Source organism: Coturnix japonica, chromosome 7 (genome assembly GCF_054131305.1).
Source record: "Coturnix japonica strain WE chromosome 7, WE-NBRP24, whole genome shotgun sequence".
NCBI lineage: Eukaryota > Metazoa > Chordata > Aves > Galliformes > Phasianidae > Coturnix > Coturnix japonica.
In genome coordinates, this window is record NC_140669.1 from 26,473,567 (window position 1) to 26,493,512 (window position 19,946).

Here is a 19,946-nt window from a genome sequence, read left to right on the forward strand (position 1 = left end):
TCAGTTGTAAAACCAGTTCCATTGCGATCCTTGCACTGTCACCCTATGTTTTTGCCTGTGTTTAGGTTATCAGTGTTCTACTAATAAGTTACTGATAGGAAGTAGCAAAAGGTGATGGGATCCAGGAGTGTAGAAGGCCTTGATTTTTATCAGTATAGAAGGATCTTTTGTGCAGCCATAATTGAGTATAGTGGTGCTACAGTGAATGAGAATCTGGACCCCACTTTTAATTAAGAATTACTTAAAAAGTAGTAATTAATTTTTTTAGATTATTTTGGTGAGAATTGCTTGTTCCACATGAATTTGTGCTACATGTTGCTCTGGTTTATTAAATCTGGAACCTTAAGTGAATTTGCTGCAATATCCATTAAGGAATCTTAATTCAAGTAGAACTTCTAGCCCTGGAGAGGAACCTGGAGATCCAGCGATTGTTTTGCTGGACAGAATGGCAGCCATCCAGTAAAAACGTACTACTTCTAAATGCTTGTTTTTCTTAGGAAAGAAGGAAAAAAAGGGCAAGAAATTGATTTAGCTCCAGATTTTGTCTGTTTCCTAGTTATGTTTGGGTGTAGGGAAGAATTTGAGGTTCGTCATTAACAGGGACAGGTTTTTTTGCCCAGGATTGCACCCACTGTCAAATCAGTTTGAAGATGACAGTAGATGAAATGTTTGTAATGCTTGATAGAGGGACTGGGGCTTAGATATAGTCTGCAGCTGACTGCTAAACCTTTCAGAGTTTGGCTGGGGAGAAGGGAGGGAGTAATTCAGGAAGAAAGAAACTGTAATAACTTAATAGAAGCAAAAATACAGTTCACATTGTGACATTGCAGCGTTTTGTAGGTGTGTTTTACCTATGATTCTGTTGTACTGTACTGGTAATACAGCCAGAGTAACACAGTGATGGGAATTGCCTGTATCTGGAGAATTGCAAGGGCCGATCTGGGGCTGTAATCAGAACAAGGAAGGCAGAGGGAGAAAATTCATATTCCTGTTTAAGTCCTTTCTTGCAACAGAACCTCCTTCCCATCTGTTTTCCACTCTCTTGATTGATCGTGGCCATTATTGTTTATTTCAAAACATTTACACTGTGCTGTACATGAAGAGATAATCCACCTTTCTATTTGTGGATGCGTATGTCCATTGACTCACTGCTCTGAAAGCTGTGCATATTTTGCTCTGGGCTTGATTTGGACAGATGATCAGTGAAGCAGAATTGCCCTATTCAATAGCGGAGGCTGGGAGGGCTGGTGAAAAGCGCTCCTTGGCTCTGAACTGTTTCCTCTTACAAGTGGCTTCAGTACACTCTTCCTCAGATCTCTGCCTGCTGGTTTTCTTGATCTGTGTATGATGTGGGAGGAAGAGATGAAGTATGGCAGTTATTTGAGTTCTGAGATGATGGGTAACCAAACAGTACAAAGAAGTGAGATCATGTGCATAATAGCGATTGATGGACTGTCAGGAAGAGAAACAGATGCTGTGTAGTGAAAGGTGGCCTATTCTGTGGAGAAGCTTAGTGAAGTTCTGTTAGCTGACTGAATTGCTGAGATACAGGTTTGAAGGATGGACTGTTTAATGCACTGATAGATGGTTGGGTGGTCTCAGCTGGAGGACTGTTGTCAGTGGTTCTGTGTCCAACCAGAAGCTGGTGGTGTCCATCAGGGATCGGTCAGGTGCTCTTCAACATCTTTATCAGTGACATAGACAGGGAGATTGCATGAACCTTCAGCAAGTCTGCTGGACCATACCGAGCTGAGTGGTGCAGTTGACACAGCAGAAGGACACCATCCTGGGAGACCTCATTGCAGCCTTCCAGTGGAGCTTATAAGTGGCAGGGAGACAAACTTCATAATGTAGTCTGATAGTTGCAAGACAAGGGGGAGTGGATTTTAAGTGGGGAGTTTTAGGTTAGATGTTAGGAAGGGAGTTTTTTACTCCAAGTGGTGAGGTGCTGGATCAAGGTGCCTGGACAGACTGCTGGATGGGATCCTGGGCAGCCTGATCTAGTGGATGGCAACACTACCCATGGCAAGGGGAGTTGGAACGGGATGATCTTTAAGGTCTGTGTGGGAAATCACAGCTTGAACCACTTATTAGTCAGCTGAGGCAAGTGTTGGGTCAGCTGCGGGAGCACAGGTGAGAGTAATGGAGCTGTGCTCCCTGAAGGGGTGGACTTTGACTCCACCCTCTCTGAGACCTCATTTAAGGGCTGACCACCACTGAGGCAGCATCTCTTGGAGATCGCTTCCCAGTGGAGACTGCCTCAGCTATCCAGTCCAGGCATCGACAATGGTGAGTTTTCTTTACTAATAACCTTTGACTATTTATCACCATCTTGGTCAACGTGTTTATATTAGGTACCTTTAAACCATCCTCTGCTACCACCTTTACAAGGTCCCATCCAATGTGAGCCATTTTGTGACTATCTAGAGCACAGCACAAGTGACTGTGGTCTTGAGCAAGAGCAGTAGTCAGTATTTATAGCAGAGTTAGTGCTCTGTTAGCACTGGACCATCACAGTTTTGTTTTATTTTTCCTTGATTTCTTAATAAATGTCTCTTTCCCTTCTCTTATTTTTACTCCATTGGCCTGTCCTGAGCATGAAGAGAGTTGGTTCCTATCACATAGGATGTTCTGCACTTTATACAATACCCATTAGCATTGACAAGGTCACTTCTTGCACACCATGGTGCAATCTTATTACAAAAGTAGACTCAAGGAATTAAAATGTTCCTCTAAGTCTTTGTTTTCCTCTTTGGTGACCTTAAGTTACAGTTGGTGGTGAAAATCTTCCCCATCTTTACATGTAGTTTGAACACAATTATGATGTAGGAATTTTTCAGTGAAGAAAGGTGTAGGGATGTGCACAGAATGATTCACAGAATTCACTGCACTGCACTTTCTGATGGGAGACTGTAATGTGAATGGGGGCTATGGGACATGTTCAAAAAGGCTTTTCAGAAGTGGTGGGGAGAATAATAAGGATTTCCCTTGATCCCCAGTAAGTGGAGCAGTGGGAGAGCAGTAATGTTTGTTTTCCACTCATCTGTCACATTTAACAGTGACTAGGAACCAGTTTGCAGCCCCTGAGTAGGGAAGATTGTTTGCCTGCAGATAGAGCAGTCTCTAGAGGGTGAATGCTAAAGGTGACATTTGTGTTGAACCCGAGCTGCTGCTCACCAAGAGAAAGGTCTCTGTGTCCCATGTACCTGTGACAACTGCGATGATATGCTGTGCTGCATCACATGGCTTGAAAATGCATCTCTGCATTTTACTTTTCTAGACCTGTGGGAGTGATTGGTTGCATCTTCCTGCAAGCTACCTAAAATGCGCTTAGCAACCTAATACAAAGCAAAAGAAGATTAGAGATGTCCCCGTCTCCCTGAAAGACCCCCTGGTGTCTGTCCTTGGTTAGAAACCTGTGCATCCCCTCAGGATGGAATTTTCCTCAGCCAAGAGTAGGACTGAAGGAGTTGGAAAAGCCTTGGATCTGAGATTCAGGCTGATTTTTGTGAATCATTTAAAATCGAATTGCTGCTGCAATACGGTTCCTCCCTGCCGTGCTCTTCTCCATCTGCCAACGTGCAGACTTTTATTTATTGAAGTCGTTGCTTCAGAGTTCACTTGTTCTGCCAGACTGTTCATTTCCATATGTCTCTAATTCTGTAAAACTATATGCAAAAACTAGTTAGGTGCTGTGCTTGGTTGCCAACCTGCATATGGCTCTGGAGATCATTTCTGAAGGTTGACGACAGGGCAGTTATTAAGCATTATCTACTGGCAATTGAGAAGAAAGCTTGCATGATTTTTCTTCTTGCTTATCCAGATTGTGCTGAATTTATTCTGACTGTTATATCATTGCAGGGTAATTGTGCTCTCTTTCCAGAAGCTTTAGTTCTTATTTTATGGATGAAAGTTATAAAAATAGAGTAGCCCCCAAGCATTCTGCATAAACCATGGTTGTTAGACAGCAGCTGTGTCTAGGGGGGCTTTCCTTCTGCTTTGCAGATACACAAGGCATCTCCTTGTGTTTAGCTTGCATGGGTAGCGTCTTGCCTAGGAACTGCATGTTGTGCCTTTTAGCTCAGGCTTTGGCTGAGCTTAGTTCAGTGACTTCGTGTGGAGTTTGACATCTGGGAAAGAAGTAAGCTATCAAAAGGATATCAAAATGCTCCCTGGAGCTGGGTATAAGATTGACAATCTTGGTGGCATTAGGTGTAGAAGGATGGAGTGATGCTTCATGAGCACCCTTAGTACTGGCTGGTTGAGAGTCTGATTGAGAACTGATTGTGGATCAAATCTCATAAGGCTAGCAAATTCTCAGTAGATGCACTGGATAGCAAGCTTAGCTGGTATCCCTGGTGCAGTCCCATGTCCTCCTTTGGGCACCCAGACATTGTTTTAGTGTTCTGAGCTGTTGTAATTTATTCACATCATCTCAGAATAATGAGGTAAAGCTGAGGTACAGTGGTACAGTGGAACGTAATGGAAAGGAAATCAAGTACTCAAGGAGATTCACTTTTTATACCTTTTCAATATAAAAGGATTCTCAAATAACCTGAACCAAAGCCCTGCATCAGTTATCCAGGTATACAGGAAAACAGAGTTTGAAAACACTGTAGGGAAGAAAAACAAGGAATTGTAATGATGCTGCTGAGGGGAAGTACGGGTGCATGTCTTCGTGTCTGGTGCATATTGTTCCAGAACACTTACACTTGTTGATCCCTACAAGGTTTTTCTGCCAGCAGTGCAGATCTGCAGCTGGGAGCATGCAGGAGCCGTCCACACACAGACTCTTGCAGAGCTGTCATGCCACCTCTTCCTGCCCCTGTCTCTCTCCCCCTTTAGCCAGGTCACATTACAGACCGCTGTGACCTTCCTCTTTTCTCTAGGCAAGGAGGATGGCCTGTCTGCTCCTGAAGCCTCTTTCTACACCAGGCTTTTTAGGTAGGTGTATTTTATTACTGCCCAGGGCAGTGCTTCTCAGCTGGATGTGGATTTGCAAGCTATGTGAAATTTAAAGGCTCTATGCTGATTTATGCAATTGAGATGCTGACCAGAAGCTGGTACAGAACTCAACTCACATCTGACATTAAACTGGTTCTGCTTCGCGTGTACAGGGTGAGAGAGGCTCTGAACAGGGGAGGGCCGGAGGCAAAGGAGGGTCCACTTGGCTGCACCGCGAGGAGCAGAGCCTTTTTTTGTCCATTGTGACATGATGGATGAAGACTGACTTGCTAGAGACAGCTTTTGTTATTCTCCTGCAGATGGGGTGAAAGATAAACAGAAGCCGTGTGAGGTGGGAGGCAGCGGGGAATGCCTGGACAGGTTGGGAAGAGGTGGAGGATAGTAGCTGCAGTTCAAGGTCCTTCTTCTTCATTAAGGAAGCCTCCCCTACAGCTCAGCGACTATTCCATCACCGAGCGAACACAGAGCTTAATGACAGTCATCTATCAGCTGTCCGCATTTTAAGCTTCAAGATGACTCTATTCCCAGAGCTGTGTGCCATGACAAGGCTAATTGTTTAATTATAATGCTATACCAACCACTCCTGACGTGCTCACACTGGCAAGGATTGGGGCTAAGGGCTGTGATAATTATCACTGCAAGCAAGTCCATTAGCATAAATGTAGTTTACTAATGGGGCTGCTCTGTTAGGAAGTGCGGTGTGTAAAAGAGTAGGATCTAAACCAAGGGCTATGAAATTAAAGCCATATTGAAACAAGACGTTAATTGCATGGAGGAGCAAAATCCAAATAGGTGGGGAAAGTATCGTTTTACTCTCCTGGATCTCTTAGTGCAGTTTTTTCTTCTTATTCATATTCATTGTGATTTTTCTGTGCTTTGATGGAAAACTTGGGTGCCCACAGATGGCAGGTTGAAATTAAGGACGTTTCTTCAGGTGTTCCTGGAGAGTTGGCCTTGGAGGAGGGAGTGCCACCAAGGCTCAGAGGGGAATTACCCAACCCTGCCCATGTGCAGGACATCTTTTTGGTACCCTGCCGGGTGGCCTGCCAGGTTGGAAGGGTTCATACAAAGCTGAGAATCCTTTGTGACAAAATACAGGTGGGCCTTGCATAGGTGTTCTGGAACCTCTGACTGTTGGAAGGTGACAGATTTCTTTCCTTCCGTAGTCAACTGGAAAGCTTTGGGTCTTGTGAGAGGCTGAAGAATTTTCAGTCTTCCATGCAAGGTAGGGAATAAACATTAGGATTTTGGTCCCTGTGTGTGAACCACCATGCTCTGATTGATGTGAGTGCACTGTGTGCAGGCAAGGCTGCTGCACCAGGGCGTGGGGTCAGGGCGGGCAGTTCTCCCTGTGGCCGCTTCATGTTCTTTCTGGAAATAATTCTGATAAATCAGGGAATTGGATTCCATTGAAAGTAATTACAGCATCTCTGTGCTTTAATTGCATGCTTCGTTGGCCAGCACAGCGTTCCTCCTTTTCCCACATGGTTATGTACTTACTTAGGGAGAATTTCCTGCAGTTTCGTCCATCCCAGTTTTTGACTGGTCATTTAGTTTGGAGTATAGAAAAGTTTTAAACCCTTTCAGTTTTAGGGTTTAAACCCTACCACACCTGCTTGCTGGCAGGACGAGTTTGTTGTGAAAAGCCTTAACGAGCGCACAGCAAAATTCACTAGATTAAATGCAGAGCATGTTTTGCTCCTTTCTTTCTCTCTCCATCTCATACTACCTGCTCAGCCATACTACCTACTGTAATCATGTTGAAATGATATTGAGGTTTTATAGTTGTGTGCACATATGTATGTGTATATATATATATATATATTTTATTTTATTTTTTTATTTGGTCATTTGCTCTAGAGATAGCGAAGTTGAGTGGGATGACTCAACCTCTTAAGGTGACTGAGTCTCCGCACTGACTACGGAGGGTGTCTAGAAGACACGCGTAGGCTAACCTTGCAGCTTTCTGACAGCTTAATTTAAGGGAGAGAAATGTGGAGGGTGGGGATAATGACAGGAACGCTCAGGGAATGTGGGATAAAGCAGGTAGTGGAGCGCTAAGCTTACTGCTAACACAAGAGCTGCTGATTTCTTCTCTGCTGTATTGGTGAGCTGTGCCCTGCTGTACAGTGTAGGGGCCTGTGAGGGGGGATTCTGTCTTGATTTTAGTCTGGAAAGGTTTTTTAAGGAGTAGCAGTCATCCTTTCTCTAGTTCTAATCTGACTCATTGATGACTTCCTTCTCCCCCAGAATTCCCATGTTCCCAAAAGCCCTTCTACAATTCACGGCTGTTAGAAAAGCAGCCATTTACAAATCACATCAGCCATTGCAAAGGCACAGAAATGGGCAATTTATTGTACAGAGATAGACAATTTATTGTTTCATTAAATGAAATGTACGCTTAGCACTGACGTTTATAGGGTCTCTGATATTGAGGACCTGATAGCTGCAGGCTACGAAAGCCCAAAAGCTTTGCTTGCACAGACCAGTGCTCTCATCAAGTACGCTCGGCTCCACTGGGGAAGGAAAAGTGCCATTAGATTTTTCCTAGCAGTCCCCAACAGATTGGCTTGGGAAAGCATTATTGAAAACTGCTCCTAAATCAGATTCAAGATATTATGGGAGCACCTACTAGGGTCTGTCAGGATTTCCATTATAAACCCATATTTTTTAGGTTTATAACTCGACCATAAAATTCCTCTCTGCACTGTGGCTTGGCATAAAATGTCTCAGCCCAAAGCATTTTGTTTTTACTGTTATTTAAAAAATATTTATGTATTTGGCTATTTTTAAGTTTCTGGACTTGGGAAAGGAAAGCTGGGTCTCTTTCTCTAGGTACCCATAAATTAAAAAGTATTTTTCTCCTAGTGAATGTCTTTCTTTCAATATTGTCCTTTATAAGGTAAATTGTCCTGTCTGGATACTACAAAAAAAAATGGATGGCCAAGGCATTGATGTTTAAAGCCAAGACCCACCCTCCCCCCATTTTACACATGGGATTTGGGAGGAGGGGTGGTCTGAGGCCAGTTGTCTGCCTGGTCGGACTTGCTGTGTCAGAGCCTTGTGAAGTACATGAACAACCATCGCTTGATATCCGTTCACAGTATTCTACCAAGGCACATCTCAAGCCCTAAGTGAATCCCAAAGATAGCATCTTAGGCTTCTGCTATCCCAAAGTTACATGGAAACCCTGGCAGAGGACTTGGCCTCTGGGACACAACAGTGAGCAGAGCAGCAGCATCGCATGGCACTGAGCTCTACTGGTGGGTACAGGGCTGGCGGAGCTGGAAGAATACATCCCTGGAGTGCTGTGTGATCTGTGGGTGTCAGTGTGCGGTGCAGAAGGGCAAGGTTGGTCTGTTTAGTGAAATGTAAGGGGGAGGAGGGCAGTTCCAAGCAGCTGCTGGGCAGGCTTTCAGGTGTTGTGCCAACTCTGTAACCCACGGGGTCATCTGGCAGTCAGGTGTCATTAGTCAACACTCTCCCTTTTCCCCACTTCCCATCTGTTGCTGTCTAGCCTGTTTGTGCAAATTAGCTCTCGGTATGCAGCAGTTCTCACTCTTGTTGGGCTTTCTTTCTTTGCCCTGTGACCTTAGTGGCTCCTGAGATTTCCCCTTGTCTGCACACCAGACTAAAATCTGCTGCTTCTATTTTTTGTTTACTAGAGGTCTGCGTTAGCAAAGAATCACAGCAGATTCCTCACAGCACGTGATTTAAACATAATGTCCTGCAGTCGCTCTGCTGTTTTCTGATAGAAGATGGGGTTATCTGTACCCCATCTATGAAAGCTTTTTTTTTTTCTTGAAAAAAAAAAAAAAAAATTGTTACGACCAGTGTTTTGTAGGAGCCTAAGCTCCTAAATGTTACACTTAGGGAATTGGATTTTTAATGTTTGCTTAAGTTTTGTTGCTCTTTATATTGAATTTCTTCACTTAGGATCTTCTCTATGGCACTGTTTGCCCTGTCAGTGCTCTTAAACAACTGCAGTTTGCATGGTGTAGTGGGGAGAGCAGTGAAAGTGAGCTATCTGAAGTGGACTTGAAAAGGCGCAGAGTACCTGTATTTCCATGTATTTGGGAATGCAGATGGTTGAAGAGTGAGTAGTCACAGATGGTGGAGTTTGGAATCTCATGAAGTCAATAATTAGTCCAAAATACGTTGGGCAGTTCAGTCCTCATAGAGACAGGATTTATCTATGTCGGTGCATAAAGCTCTGACTGCCTCCCCACAACCCCCCCCCCCCCAAAAAATCAAATGGCAATAAATTCAGTGGTTTGGGGATATACCAAGTTCGTTATATGAGAAGAGATGAAGCATTTGTGTGTATTTAGTTGAGCTGGCTGATACTTTCTGTACTGAGTGTTAGCTATAAATGTAGCATGGTTAAATGCCCAGGAGGAAAACAAGTGTGTAAGGCGAAGGACAGCAGTGGCATGAGAATGAATGAGCCTTACCTAGCTATGAATAAATTTAGAGAAGAGATTAGAGGAAGGTTATTAAATGCTGCAGTGGTAGGGTTCTCAAACCTGCTGGTAGAAATAATGGGGACACAATAATGAATGACTTATAAGATGGAGCTTGATCAGTTCATAAAGCAGATTTGGATGGAATAGTACGGTTGCTTTCGGGGGGCTGAGCTTGATGGCACTCTTGTTTTTAGTTCCACGTTTTGAAGCTGAGTAACCGGACAAGAATGAGCAATGAAAAGCAGCACTGCCATGCTTTGCTCGCACCTGAGATGTGGAACTTCTCTGAACATAGAGATTGAGTTGTGTGCTGTGCTTTGGATTGTTTCTTGTCATTCTGTTTCTTATTTACTCACCTTATATGTTCTTAATTCAAATTAAATCAGATTCTGATCCCATCAGCCCAACTGAATAATGCATTACTCTGAGTTTTCATTGAAGTTTCAAGTCAGCAAGTCTCTTTGTGCAGGGGTGATGCTATTCTGGGGAGTAAACACCTCGGAATCCATCTCGTGTGCATTCAGCCTGCTTCACCCTAAGAAAAACAATGCAGTTCTCACTTCTGCTCTCCTTTTTTCTACTTTGCCTTGAGCTTGCTATCAGTAATTCACGCTATGTGTACAATAGGTGGAAAATAGTTGTAATTGAGTTATTTAATGAAGAGTTCGTTGCTTTTAAACACAACTGCTGTAGTTTGTGTTGGAGACTAATGACCCGCAGCATTTCTTTTACAAACCTCGTGGTTCAGGAACCAAGATTGAAAAGAGAGTGCTTTTGATTTTGGCTATATTGAAAAATAGTGCATTATAGTTCAGAGCTCTCTCTCTCGGACAATGTTTTATTGAAGACGGAGTGCATTCCATGTCCTCCCAGTCTTTTCTGTTGTATTTCCCAGCTCTTTTTTATTTCTCATAAGATGTTCAGTCCTACACGTTCTCATTCAATGCCAGTACTCGCAGAAAAATGACTCATATTGTGTCTGCCGCAGTTCTTACCTCCCTCCCATTACGGATTCTTTTCTACTCTGCATCTTACAAGTACACCTTGTTACCTCCTCCCCTGTAATCATTCCAGTTTTTTCTTTCTTGGCTTTCTTTCCCATGCGCTGTTCTGCCTTTTTAAGAGCAGAATGTTAATAACGGCGTTATGTTCTGTTCGGTTCAGTGTCTCTTGAACTATGAGACTCGAAATAATTATTTATACATCTCATTTCAAAACCACGAATGTCACAGAGAAAGGAAATGTAATCACAGAAATGGTGGAAAGCCTTTACTTTGACAGCTCTATACAGATATTATGTTGGGATTGTTTTGCTTTTTCTTCTCGGCTGAGGTAAACGTTGATTTAATTTGTGCGAGTTTTTATAATAGGAAATTGCAAATGTGTTTGTAGTCATCACTACAGTCAACAGAATAACATGTCCCTTGTGCTTGAATTGAATCTTGTGCTGGTAAGACATGAGCAGCTTAGAGCTGTGATAAAGGGAAAAGTGCCGCAGATTCCTCAGTACCTCGTGCAGGTTTGGTCACTTTGCTGGATTGTGCTTTGGTTCTGAGGGGCACCTAGGTTTGGCCATCTGTCTGTTGTGGGGTAAAATGTCACAAGAGGCCAGCAGCTGGGATCCGAGTGCTTTTTCTACATGTGTTAAGTGAGCTACTTTTTCTTAAAACCTGCTTCTTGTAAACTGAGGAGGACTAAAGGTGGAAGAGCAGCAGCAGTAAGGAATGCTTGTGCCTGTGCACTGCGCAGACGTTACAGAGAGCAAATTCTAACTTGAATCCGAGATTCCTTCCAGATGATGGAACTTTTCCTAGTGAGCCTCTGCTCAGGTACAAGGTAGGCATTGTGAGATCTGCAGCCTCATCAGGCTCATCCCCATTACAGAAGCTGATAGTTGAACAGTAATTGTGTACTTATTCCAATAGTGAAAACTCTTGTTATTCTGACATAATTCAGCAGAGCTTCCTTTGATTAGTGTGTCCTAGTGAAGCCGTAAGCTCTGGTTTGGTACATGAGCTAAACCACTTGACATCATTTCTATTTAGTCGTGACCTGATCACATTTTATTTTGGTTTTCTCTGTGTTTTAACTGACCTTGAGGCGGCAGTTTTTAGAAGGTTTTTTTTTTGTCTTTAGGGAATGCTCATCTCTGCTGTTGTAATAGAGTCCTTCCAACACACTAGGAGGAAATAATGGTTACACATGAACAGCCTGCCTTTGCTTTGTCAGTTATTTTTTTGTACTGGAGGAGTGCGTTCTGGCTTACAATCTCGGTGCAAAACCCCAGCTCCAGAAGCAGACCCCGTTCCTTCTTGTTCCCTTCTAACAGGGCAGGATGTTACCCCCAGGTGGTTATCTTTCATATTCAGCTTCCATCCTTCCCTCCCTCTCCTTCTGTATCAAAGTTACAGGGTGGTCACAGAAGTCCCCTGACCCCCAAGTTCCCCGCTCACTTAGGCGAAGACTTGGGTTTCCCTTCATAGGGTGAGGCTTTAAGCTGCTCCTCTGTGCTTTGAAGGACTGCCTTTGGCTTAGTGCTCTTCTTTGCAAGGTGCATGACAGAGTTAAGTGGTGCTCTGCCGGTGATTTTATGAAACACGCTTATTTTAGGATTAAATTGCAGAAAATGATAATAAATAAGCCATCTGAAAAGCAGGCTTTTGACCCTTTTCTAATGCAGTCCTACACGAGGCCCATTTTGTGTTCTCTCCCTCACTAGCAAGGTATAAAGCCTCCTCTATGGGATAAAGTCATGTCTGAGTAGTAGGTGCAGCTTTTTTAAGTAGCTCGTTGTTCTGTCCGGTTCAGCCGGTGGTTTGTGCATTGTTTGACTTCCTTTGGAACTGTTTTGATTAGATTTCAAGGCTTTACTTTGTCTGCTGCTTGGAAAGATTGATGACAAACATATGAGGAAGCTTCTTTGTGATGGAGCTGGCCAATTACAGATTTTTCATCACTTGAATAATAAGCAAGATTATACTCTTAAAAGCTCCCAAAGTGTACTTAGCACATTCCGTCTTGGAATAAACTCAAGAAAATTCATTTTAAATGCCTTCATCTCATATTCTTACTTGATTGCGTGGAAGGTATAATATGGTATGTCGAGTGTGGTGTGCCATAACACATTTGATTCTGACATAACACTTGAAAAACTTCTGAGGGCACTTTTGATTAGATCCTCCTTTGTTGCAACACAAGCAGGGAGATGCTTTGATCAAAGCAAGCTTTTGTAATCTGTTTTAAGTAGCAGTTGCTTTTAATGCTTGTTAATATTTTGTAAGGAGGAACTGATTAGCTATTATATTTTATTATTACCTAATATGATACAGTTTTCCATTGGGGTTAGGATAGTAAAGGTCTCACTACAAAATAAAACAATACATGATTACTTGATGAAAGGCAGAGAAATAAAATGTTAGAAGCTCTTAAAAATGTGAAGGACTAATGCCAGCATTTAACAGCTAATATACTGTATGTTAGAATCATTGTGATAATTAACCAAAAGCCACGTGGAGCATCCCAGAAAACCTGCAGCTGTATTTTGGGGGAGGCTGAACATGCCTTTGGCTGCAGCACGTTCAGGATGTGTGTTGCTGTAAGCATGAACAGATTACACATAATACATGTGGGACATAGGGATTTACCGTAGCAGTAACTGTGCTCTGTAGCACATATATTGTAGTCCAGAACATCCTGATGGACACCAGGGGGTCCAATTGTATGTTTGCAGTGGCTTTCAGGGTCTCTTGGTGTAGCTTACCTTCATATCCTCTTACAACAAGCTCATGTATGTGTGCATGCTTCTATAAGCAATATGTTAGACCTCTTTGCTGAGTGCCAATGCACACTGACTACACGTGCAGTATAGGAGCTGTGCTAAAGAAGCTTGCAGAGTGGCTTGCAGTTGAAGAATCAACCAGATAGTCACCTGACCCTTATAGTAAGAACAAAGCAGACAGCTTTTGATTTCGGTCTGTCTGTGTACAGAACCAATTGGAAAGTGCTTTGTGATTTCTCATCATTCTCATGAATGAGAATCATTCAGTTCATCCAGGCTGCATACAGTGGAAAGAGACACTTCTAGTCTTCCACATGAACATTTTGAACAAATAAAGGTGAAAGTCACAGAACTGAAGCAGGGAGTGGTAAAATGACAATGATTCTTAGGTAGAAACATCTGGGCATTTGCGTTCATTCTTTACTGGTGCTCTTGTTTGCTGTTGATTCAGAAGGCAGTGATTCAAATGGGAGGAACTGTTTTTGTTCAGAGCTGTTTTAGAATGACTGGATTCTGTTCCTGGCCTTTCCATTGATTTATTTGGTATGAGATTTAACACATCTGTGAAATTCTTTTTGGCAATGAAGTTGCATCCCATGATGAAGCAGAGCGTTTGGAGGTCTTCTCATGGAAGACAATCTTCAAGTGCCTGGTGCTTACTGCTTTTCACATGGGGAGAATTTCATAATGTTAGGCAGGGCAGACCTGCCACAGATGTGTTGATTTTATTTATGTAAAGCTAAAGATAAGCAGTTAGGTTCCATTTTCATCAGATGCCCAGCCTGGGAGTGAGATAATATAGTGTCCAGGTCTCATGACTTATCTCTGACCGTGATGTTCTCTGGGATATGTAGTCGTCTTCTGTAAGTTGCACATTTGGTAAAATTATTCATGCTTTATATGATGTTATGCTGTGGAATACTGATAGCAAAATTACAAGATTATTAAACCATGACAATCATTCACCCTTGTTATTCAATTCAAGTATATGAATTGGCCTATCTTCAGAGTTTTCCACCTGTCAGCTGACACACAGCAACCAACCGTATGTTCCAGCTTTCTTTTCTTGTGCAACAGAGTGAAGTGAGGTCAAATCAGAGCGGGCAGTTGGTGAGTCAGAGATGTGATAGTGTTCGTATTAAAACATAGGAGTGATGGATAAGCCAGGATGAAATCTGTGTTGAATATGCCGTATTGCCACTTTCCTCAAGTATGCATGGATGTACTTTTATTTCCTTCTCATCCATTCGTTAAAACCTCATTCTCTCCCTATTCCCAGCAGGAGCATTATTTGGCAAAGTCAAAAGCATTCAGGCCATTTATGATGCTTTCAAATACAGTGGGTAAGAATGATTAGGAGTACAGATGCCTGTCTGTGGGGTTGCACCATCTGATTTATACCTGTGGCTTTCCAGATGCAGTTGACACAACAATACATCATTTGTCATCTGCTGTTGGTTTATAAAGCCAAAGGAACGTGCTTGCCACAAATGGATAGCAGCAATTCATAAGCAGGTCTACTTCATAATTGATAATGTGATCTTGTGGTGCCCTGAAGAGGGACTGCTAATGTGTGCGTTTTAAGCCCAGCAGCAAATGGGAGGTTTGTTAGGAACAGCAGGTATTTTAGCTTCAGCTGATCCATAATATGCTTTTTTTTAACCCCCATAGTATGTAATTCTCAGTACAAGTTCAGTGATGAAAAACACATCTTTGTGCGGGTTTTTTTCTGTATAGTTGCTAAAACAGAAACCCCGGCTTATTGCCAAGCTTGTTTCCCAAATCTCTTGGGGGAGCAAAACAAGCCAAACCCAGAACAATCAGCAAAGAAAAGAAAAGGCGTCCTTTGATTTTGAACGTCAGCAGTCTCCAGGAGAGTCACACTTTCTGCTTAGCCATAAGATAACTGGCGAGCCTGCTTCAAGGATGCTAATGTGCTTGGGTAGCATATGGAGCTGGATGGCACTTATCTTCCTTCTAGTTAGCAATCAGAGGAAAACTTAATCTGAATGTTGATAGATCTGAAGCTTTTCCCACTCGGTGAAGCAGCTTTTCCTGGCCAGCTCAAGTCCTTGCTGGTGTCTGGGCTTAAGCATGGTGATTTAATACCCGGGCTGAAATATAAGAGTGCAGGTAAATACCGTTTAATTAAATCTGCATCCACGTACTGAAGTCTCTTTGCAGAGCAAGTTCATTTTGTCATCCATCACCGTGCTGACACACATTTATTTTGTCATTTGGAAAGACTTCTCAGATAATATCACAGTTAAGGAATGAATTTTGAAATTGAGCTAGCCATAGTGGAAACTGGTGAAAGGCATGTACAACCATTTCATTTGTTAGTATAGCATGCTATTTCAAAGCAGAGTTACAGATGGCTTTCCAGCGTGCCACTTCCAATTAGGTTCAGTGTGATTCAGACTTCAGTCTCTTGGCTTGTACTGTCATAGAAACTTGAACTGGAATCCAGCCCTGTGTACCCCCACGGGGACTAATTTATCTTTCCTGTAGTTACCGGCTGTATTAATGTTGCCTAAGTGCATCGTTACTGGCCATTGGTGTGTGTAGGTGGTGCTGCTGAGGTAGGGCCACTTCTGCACAGTTGTTTGAATTGGAGCAAAACTTTGGTGCCTCAGTGTGTTAAACTTGTGTGTGAACCTTAGCCTAGAGGGACAGAAAACATGGCAGCTGCTGGTATAAGTTAAGCCTGTTTGCCAGAGCTCGCTTCTCTTTGGCATTCCTAAATGCTGCTTTGTTGTGTTGATGCAGCCGGTTGTTTCAGTTCTGGTTTATCTAAAGCAGACTTAGTTCATTAGAAGTAACAGAAATGCAAGTGAGTGTTGTTTTACTTAGAAACAGCACATACTAGACTGTTTATTTGGGACCCGCTTGGTAGTGATGCATCAGAACACACGTAACTCAGCAGTTCACAGAGAAGCTCACAGAGATGCGGCTGTATGCGTGACCAGCTTTCTCCATGTTTAGGGCCAGCCAGAGGCGGCTGGCTTATGGTTTGAGCCATCATAACTCAAAGTAATAGCAGCAATTAGTTAATACACAGAGCTGGTGAAAAGCATTTTCTTAGCTAGGTAGTGATGTGTGATCTGTGGCACCTTCTTTTTTTTTTTTAATTAATGATGTGGTCTCTAGTGCTGTCTTTTTTAATTTATTAATGAATTCGTCCTTTGTCCTCCTCCTAGAGTAGTAATCATGCTAGGCTGTTGCTAGGGCCCTTATTGGGGATACGTCCCTGGGAAAACCTTCTTTTATTTTTTAATGGAAGTTTTATTTATAGATACATTAATAATTGCCTCTGCATAAAGGAATTGTTTAGGAAACGCAGTGTTGGCAAATTGCTCATTTGTTTTAGAGAATTAGAACTGACACTGGTGATAGCCTTGATTGGAGACTGGACTAATCTGGAGGTCCCTTTCAACTGACATGTCTGTGACTTAATCTGTGTTCACCGCCTTTGAGCACTGTGGGTTAAGAACGTGTAGGCTGATGTCAGTCCCTCACTTGTGTAATTGCTTTATTCAAGTCCAAATCCCATACGAAATAAGATTTGTGTCAGGCATTACCCATCCGTTCTATTATGAATGAAGTCTATTTTAAACAGTCAGCTCAGGTAGAGTAAAAATGGGCAAGAAAGTACAGTTCTAGACTGAGATATTCTTTCAACTAAGTAAAGGGCAAGCCTATACTTCTGTGAGGAGGACCATTAGAAATACTTGTTATCATAGCTACAAAATCAAGTTTAAGAAGTATGCTTATACTTTCATGCCTTGTGTTGGCTCTGCATGCTTGTACTGCTAATCTTTGCCTCTGTCTGACCATAGCTGTGTGTAGAACTCATGCTTAAGATGGAAAATTATTTTAAAAGTTAAGTGAGGAACAGTGAAAAATCTGAGGGCTGGATATGCACATTTTCCAGAGGGAATATGATTTCCATGGTAGAAGCATGAATTCCAAGCACCAGCTCGTAATTCTTCTACATATACCCATGGAGCAGAGTGCTGTCCATCCATATGAAGTCATCAACTGGCTTCTGGTGACTGTGACCTGATACTGAACAGGGATGCAAATGCTAGAGTTCTGTAGAGATATTGTTCAGCTTCTACAAAACAGTCTCAGCTTCCAAGACGGACATCTTCAGGTGCCCTCTCCATTCACCGTGCAGACTTTCAAGCACTAGCAGAACATACAACAACAAAAAGCCCCCTTCTCTCTACTGTCTGGGTTGTGATTACCATTCCCTCCTATGCTGAGTAAAGTAGGAAGCATTGCATTGGAAAGGGAAGATAAAGAGTACTCAAGTGATGCAAAGAGCTCTTTGACAAGCCTATCCAGATCACAAGCCTATACAGATGCACTTGAATAGTTAATGGCAGTAAATAGATTTTCTAAAACCTCACTAATAACTAATGGGATCTCCAAGGCAGGAAAGTCAGTCAATTGTGGACTGTCCTAAGCATTAGTAAATTGTTTGCTTTCTCAACTGTTGTTTGCCTATGCTTGATTGTAAATATATATATATACATATATGTGCACATTAATTTCAGTTTTGGAAAGGAGAATGCATTGTTCTTCCCAGTATATTTGTCCACCCTTTTCTCAGTGCTCAGCAAGAACAGCCTTTACTGCTTTTCAGAACTTAATGTGCCGCTGTGATGAGGCTCCAGCTGAAAGGCACCACTTTGGAGACCATAAAAGCAGTGATTCTTCCAGGCACTAAGACGGTCTTGAATTATAATCCTTATTAGGGTAGAGCTGAGCACAATGTGTTCTGACCGTATTTCCCATTAGATTGATGGTGTTCCTGTTTGCCCCCTTTCTGTGAGGTAAGAAGAATATCCAGCTTCTATTCCCATCATGTTTCTTGAGCAGCATAGCGTATCAGCTCGGGTGTGTGGAAACCCTGTGGCTCCCCTTCACTCTATGAGGATTGCTCGGGTGCTGTACCCAAGGGAGGGGTTGTGTTCTTGGCTTCTCTGCTGGGTGTTGTGCTGGGAACTCTAGCCAGTACTGTGTGTGTCTTCCTACAGATCATAGACTAATAACAGTTCAAAAGTAGATGTTAGTTTTGACTGTCCTAGACTATGTAGATAGCTAAGGGATTACTACAGGCAGCGTACATGAGATTGTTCCCTTTAGCCTTCACCCTGCTTTGTTAGACAACCTACCCATGGCTGTGCAGACAAGTTCACAAAATAACAATTTCCTGTTTTGTGTGGTTCATCCACCTTTATAAACATTTCTAAGCAAAGGGAAGAATCTGTCCTGTAATTTGCATTTATTGTGTGAGTTTTAATTTACTTTGTTGGTGTTCAGGTCACCGAAATACTCGGTTGTGTTTCTTGTTCTGTTTTTCTTCATATAAAAATAAATGTCAGGGTGGTAATTTGAATAATCTTCTTTTTCCTAAAAGGGTAGGTACTTTCCTTTCTGTAGTCTCCTGTGTGCCTTCTTTCCGTTTAATATAACCTTTCATAGATAAAAAAGGCAATGATGTTAATAGAATTGCATAATTGTCAACTGATAATGTTCTCCCAGTGAAATACAGCTATTGAGGCTTAGTTGAAGCATTTATAGAAAACAAGCATGCAGAAACAAAACAAAGATGTTTGTTTTCAAAATGACACATCTTTGCCATCATGGGCATCCAACTGCTCAGGTAGGTCCTTCAGCCTCAGCAGGACCAGGCCTGCAGCATTCAGGGCTCTAATTATTGGGAGGTGTGATGACTTACACTGAATGCAGGAAGACTTTGCTCCAGTCATGACCATTATTTCCCAGAGACTCGGTGATGTCCAAGATCTTGATTCTGCTGGCTACCTTTTACTTCCATATGAATATGTTCTCAGGTCGTTATACAGGGAATGGAGCCAACCTTTTCCATTATCTTTGTGCTTATATCTTCAGGCAGGTGCATGCCTTTCAAAATTTTAATGAAAGATGTGTAGCCAAAATCCCTGGGCTGCTTTGAAATGAACAGATGAGCAGATCTGGTTGAAGGGATGACTAGTGCCTGTTCAAATCAGATTATTGCTTTTTGAGTTATGACATCTGCCTGTTTGTATCGAGGAAAGTATGGAGGTGACTGAGTTAAGTGTTGTCCAGCTGACATCAGGGCATTTGTGTTACAGTGATAACCAGTACTATTTTTTTAGAGAGCAGCATGGACAGTGAGGAATAACCCATAGGAAGGTAAAGGCTGTGGATTTCTTGAAAGCAAAGAAATTTATAATTTCTTCTCAGAAGTAATAAAGTATCCCACAAATTATAAACCTTTGGGATGTTGTTAACTGGAAGCCTGGATGTCCTTTTTGCAATCAAAGTATAGTGGGGTATCTGGCTGACAGTACAACTTACTGGTAATAGAAAAGCAACAAGTCAGTGTGTGAAGGTACGTGTGTGTTTTATAAAGATACCTTGAATCTCAGAGAAATATCTGAGTCTTGGAAAAAACCTGCTTTGGTTTCTTGTTGGCAGCTTCACGACTGAAGCGACCAAACGGATAGTGTATTGAGTAATGGACTTCTTTTCTGCTTTCTTCTGTGGTCAAGTGTGAGACCTGCTGCTCAAATGCTATTAAGAAATTTGAGTTGGAAAGGTGTGGATAAATGGCAGCGATTCGTCTGTCAAGGAGCAAGTTCAAGCTGCGGTGGCGCTGCCATTCAGCTTCCCTCATATCCGTAAGCTGTGCTGATGCTCCCACTAGAGGGGTTTTGCTGTAT

At 42.4% G+C, this 19,946-nt stretch overlaps 1 protein-coding gene across 10 annotated transcripts in view; it reads left to right on the forward strand.

The window, feature by feature from the left end:
• Window positions 1-19,946, forward strand: part of ERBB4 (erb-b2 receptor tyrosine kinase 4) — a 480,224-nt gene that overhangs the window by 399,579 nt on the left and 60,699 nt on the right. The window lies entirely within an intron of this gene.